Below are 6,043 nucleotides of genomic sequence, written 5' to 3' on the forward strand. Positions count from 1 at the left end.
CTGTCGCGACGGCCCTCTTTGAGGCGGCAGATCCTGCCTGTTGAAGTGGTCTAGCTTATTGCGCGCCGAAATTGTCGAGCCGCCAGCTTGACCTCCTCCTCCTCTCTTCCCGACTCCTTTGTCTCCGAGAATGGCGAGCAGAAAAGACATCCTCCGCGCGACGTCCTTTGAAACTAACACGGGTGGATTCGTGCAGTAGGAAGACGAGGCTTCGTCGCCATTTGGCAGTGATATGCGACAGATGCTCTTTTTAAAGAGACAATTTCTCGCTCTGAGAGCAACGGGAAGACGAAATAGCGGAGATACAAGACGAGAATATTAGTGGTCTGCAACTCTTGATAGTGTGACCGAGAAGTGGTGCGACTACTTCTTTGTTCAGCTGTGATGACAAGCGTGACCTCTCATCGGAAGAAAGCGGGAGTAGCATGAGTCATTGGCTTCGGCGTCCGCATGTAAACAAGAGTTCTCATTTAATTTTTGACAATAAACATGATGGAAAGAGGTGGTAAGTGAATATGAGGTGCATTCACCAATGAAAACAACGGCGCAGTGTGTGCGCACTTAGTGTTCGCTTTGTGCCGACGTAGAGTCACGTAATTGCGTTTCTGACGGTGACACGCTACGGCGTAGGCCGAACGTTGTCTGCAAAGCGCCGTCGCTTTTACAGCATTTCTATCTTACCGGTTCTCATTTACGGGGCAGAAATGTTGAGGCTAACGTAAAGGGTTCAGCTCAAGTTAAGGACAAGTCAGCGAGCTATGGCAAGAAAAGTGATAGGTGTAACGTTAGGAGACCGGAAGCGGGCAGAGTGGGTGAGGGAACAAACACGGGTTAATGACATCCAAGTCGAAATCAAGAGGAAGAAATGGGCTTGGGGAGGGCATGCAATGTGAAGGCAAGATAACCGCTGTTCCTTAAGGGTAACAGAGTGGATTTAAAGAGAAGGCAAGCGCAGCAGGGTGAGGGGGGGGGGGGGGCAGAAAGTAAGCTGGGCGGATGAGATTAAAAAGTTGCCGGGCATACGGTGGGCGCAGCTAGAAAATGACATTGTTAATTGGAGATACATGGGAGAGGCCTTTGCCCTGCAGTGGGCTTAGTAAAGCTGCTGATGGTGATGATGACGATGATGATGACTCATGTCCACGCACCTTTCAGCGTACATATCGACTACCACCTCGACTTCAATTAAACTGGTATTTCGATGGAGAGAAACTCGAGCAAACCAAAAGTATATATATATATAGGAATATATGCATGCATTTAATTGACTCTAGGAAGGTATGTAAGGGTCCAGTGCATTTACAGTCTTGCCTGCGCGCTCTAGCTAGGTTATAGCCGACGGGATCGCGGAATGGAAGTTTCTTGCCTGATTTTTAAGCCTTTTTTTTTCAAGTCCACATTCAGCCGCTTTTACTCTCGCTGAATTTATAAGGAATGCTCTTCCGCGGTGTTTTATTGCACGAACGTCTCGATCACTTAACAAATGGAGCAACTTAGCGAGGGCTTTTTATTTGTCGCGCGTTAGTACCCTGGGCCTTTAGCAATATCTTCTGTACTGGTCATATAAGCGACGGCGGAGACGGCGTGTGTGATGATCAAACACCGCTGCAACCCGTCTATGACGGATTGCATCGTACTGTAGTGCTCGGCCTGGATACATGGCTGTTTATCTACTCGGTCGCTATCCCGTCTTCAGATACTTGGAATTGCAGCAGTAGTGCTTTGCATGCGCTGTTCGGAATACTACGGAGGACAACGCACACCCCATGCCGCCGTGTTGTTTCTTCCCCGACACACACGCACATCAATGGCGGAGAACGTGCCCTGTATAAAAAGAGGCTCCGCCTCAGTGCACACTAAGATCGGAAGGAAGTGGGATTGCACCCATAGCAGAATTTTCTTTCATCACTTAGTCAGGTCTACCGCCATTACACCCGCGCGGCCGTTTGTAGTTTCGTCGCACCGCGTGTATTATTTATTCTGTGTGATGGTATTTCGCCAGACTGAGTAATTTTATGTCTTATGCGCAGCACACCCCAGAATACGACTTGAGATCGTGCTCAGGGGTTCTTTGGGGCAGCCACTGCTCGTAAAGTCGGTTGCTTACCGACTAACGGGGCATCCGTAGCCCTTCGTGGGACCAGGGTTTTGTACAAAGCATGGTTTTGGACGTTTCTGAAAGGCACTACACCTTTGTGCGTACTCTAGCTTCTTTTCTTTATTCTTTAATCCACAGTTTTAATCATAACTCGTAGACGAGACCAGCTGGATGCACAACACCAACAAAAATTATATTCGCAGGGCAATTAAGTCTGGTTACGTGCTGCGAAGGCGAAAGCATTAGTGTGTCATCGTGAGGGTCATGATGCTCACGATTATGCGTCGATGTCTGCGTCGATGTCTGCAGACATCGACGCAGGTTGTGAAATGAGAAATGAAACGAAGGTGCGTCTCCGAACGCTGAATCAGCAAAGGTCCGAGTGAAACACTCGGACACTCGGTTAGAACACCCGTAGCAAGCTAGCCTCTGATCTGACTGAGATACGTATGCTACATGCAACGGAAAATCGTATGACCACCCGCAACGGTGTACGACAAACGGCTGCGCCACAGTTTTGACACGAAAATAGGTTTTTGAGGAAAGGAAATGGCACAGTCTCGATGGACACCTCAACCGCGCCTTCAGGAAAGAGGTCTGCGCCTACAATACATACAGTTGAAGTATACAATTGAAGGTGCAAATGTCATCGGTTCGAATCCCTGTCGCAAGCTAGCCTCCGACATGAACAGCTCATGTATTATAAGCTATATGCACCGAGATATAATATAACACGACCCGCAAAGCTGTGCGACAAATGGTTGCGTCACAGGTTTTAGGAATGTAGTCAGGAAAGCTGGTGCCACTCTGAGGTCGGCCAATGGGGTGTATATATAGACAGGCGATTGACTTGTGTACGGTGCCTTGATGACGTCGTCCTATTTTTCTTGCCATCGCTGGGATTTTTGTACCATATCTGCGAATACACCTACCCACTAACACACGCTGCCGGCCTTTCTCGTAATAGGATTACTGCAAGGCAAGACTCCACGGACGAGGTTTATTGCAGCCCGCTGCCAGAGACGCGCCCCGAGCGAACAGCCCAAGCGATGACGATGAGAATTCACAGGTGAAAGAGAATGTAGTGGCAGTCATAGAGATCACCAGTAATGCTTTCACATGAAAAGTATCTTAGTTATCCCACATATCTTGCCCGTTATTCTTGCTTTCCTAGCAGAAGTTGTTGGAAAATATTGGCTTAAAATTCTTCTTCACATCAAGATTGTTTTTTCAGAGGAATAAGGTGTTTTTTCCCATTCCTAATGCAGAATATCTACGTACAAAGAACAGGTACTAAATCAGAAAAAAATTCTTTAGGGCGGTTGAGCGCCAACCACAACAATTACATTTTGTTTTCCGGAAACTCAAGACCTTGCTTGTGGAAATAAAAGTTGGACTCGCCTGTTGCAACGCGTGGTAGTCTAAATGGGTGATCGTTAAGAGACAGAGCACCTACGCGTGTGGTTCGCATCTCGTGCGTGCTGGATACTTTTTAGCCGGGTAGTGCATTTTGTGAACATATAGTGTGATCTTGCACTAGGGAAAATAATAGCACCGATGTTGACACGTACGAATATTTTGCACGATTTAACCACGCGGTGTCGAAGTGCTGAGAAAAATAAATCATAATTTCAGAGATAGCGTTACCTTACGCACATTTTTTAACCGAGAGCGCTGATCCAAAATGCCAGGGATGCATCTCAACTTGTTATCCTTCAACTCATCTCACGCAGCTAAAAAGTGACTTAATTCAATGGTGTATTTAGCGAATAGAGAATTAGAACATTATTAAATGCTCTTCACCACCACAAACACTACTGCTAGAATTCTACTGCAGATAACTTTACACTGCTCTTTTTCAGAGTTTTGGTGCGGTTGCGTGTGTAGCCATGAATATTACATCATGCAGCTTCAAATGCCTGCCAAGACATTTGCACGCGGTAAAAAATTCCACTCACGAGACACGAATGTGTAGCTGAATAAGCACCTTTGCAATAACAGTCGCTGGATTCGTCAACAGCAGTTTTTGCTTAACTCATTTTCAGCATCTTCAGACAACTATTTCAGTTTTTCTTGTGTTCGTCACTACAAATAAGCGTAACGCCTCTGTGCAAGATCACGCGCTTACTCTGTGTCTGAATCCAGACGACGGCTCATTGCACGTCTCTGAGAATGACCAACAGCAAGCAGAACTTGCTTCAGAGGTTGGACATCCAGAGAGCGAATGCATTTACTGAGCTCGAAAAAAGAAGAAGAAAACAGGAAAGAAGAAAGGACACATGATGGAATATGGTTTTTGTTTTTTGTTAAAGTAAGATCAACGGTGATATTAGAAAAAGTAGAGATACATAGCAAGAAGGGAGAAACAAGTGATTGCTCGTGGGAATACAATGCAAGCCGAAAGGAATCGGAGTTGTCAGCCGTCTCCTCATTGATTTATTGCTCCTTATTTTTTCCTCCGAATAGCAATCCATAGGTTGCTGCTATGGTTGTGCTGTCAGTAAATGAAGACAAAAATGAAAGAACAAGTTGCTAACATTTTGCGTTTGGTTTCGTGGCTTTCAGCGAGGAATTTTCCGCTGTACCATTCCACCAGACATTTAGCTCTTGCTTTCAAATGATGGTTGTGGTGGGAGTAACTTCATGCTTCTACTACTCCTTCATGCTGAGTCTGTGCAGTTTTTCTTTGTATTGGACTATTTCTCTAGAATGAGCTCAAATGAATAATTAGGAAAGTTAGGGACAGAAACAGACGAAAAGAAAGCATATAAACAACGTAGGAGGAAGAGAAGTAATGAAAATAGGTAGGGAAAGCAAAAAATTGGGACAGCTAAATGTCCTTGTCCCAGCAGTTTCTTGACGAGTGAGTGGAATCAGTTCAGTGCTAGCAGCATCTGTTGTAAAAGACATCTCAAGCATTCTGTATTGAAGCAACGAAAAACTTCCCGTTGTGGTTATGTGAATATCGAACGTGAAATGGTCAAAAAACCGGGGGAGAAACCATTTGAAGCAGTGTTGCTTGATGTATTGAGGAAGTTGAATATTAATCAGAGTGCAAAAGATTGGTGTGTGGAGCATGCTATTTGTGAAGCAACCCAACTTCAACTTCTCAAATCATGTCTTCTCTCTGAAGTATGCACCACTGCAAAAGGGTCATCGCCGTGGCGAAGACATAATAAGGCTAGCAGCTCAGTACGATGGTGGTGTTCTCTTTGCCACAGAGAGCAAAGGGAAAATTTGGGCGAGTTAGTACGTTTTAACTTTACGGTAACACCGCATTATGGACTAAACTTAATGAAGACACATTCAAGCGCTGTCTCTCTCTAAAATTAGCAGCACTGCAAAACAGAAAATAAAAGAACGAAAAAGAAAGAAAGGGCAAAATAGGTAAACAGGTGAAAGGAATTTAAGAAGAGTAGCTGGGAAAAAATTCCAGGGTTCCCGCGAAAGCGCTGCCTGTCACGGTACGGGGCGGTGGGAACGAAGCTCCTGTGCGTGGAACGGCAGGAATGGTACTAAGATTGCCCCTCCTCGGCGAGAGTGTCAGCGGTGCGAGAACAGGTAAAGGTGGGTGCACGTGTCTCAGGACGTGACACAATACGCGCCCTGCATACAAGTAACAGAGAACTTGCGAAGAAAGAAGAAATAAACAAATAAAAATCAAGAGAGAGAGAAGGAAAAGGCAATGAGGGAGGCGCACCTTTTCTCAGGTTCTTAATAAATCTATTGAGGATTGTTGTGCGCACACAAAACCGGCGTACAAGTTAAGGAAGCTTTTGTTGACTGCCTTCAGAAAGGTACCGCAACACGTGACGCCTAGGGCGCGCGGTACGGTACCACACAAAATATTCCAAGCGAATAAGTTCAGTAGTTAGGATTGGAAAGCACTTTTTCTTTTCATGCACTCACTGTCGAGCAGCCCGGTAGATGTGTTGCGAGGTATAC

Source organism: Amblyomma americanum, chromosome 2 (assembly GCF_052857255.1).
Source record: "Amblyomma americanum isolate KBUSLIRL-KWMA chromosome 2, ASM5285725v1, whole genome shotgun sequence".
NCBI lineage: Eukaryota > Metazoa > Arthropoda > Arachnida > Ixodida > Ixodidae > Amblyomma > Amblyomma americanum.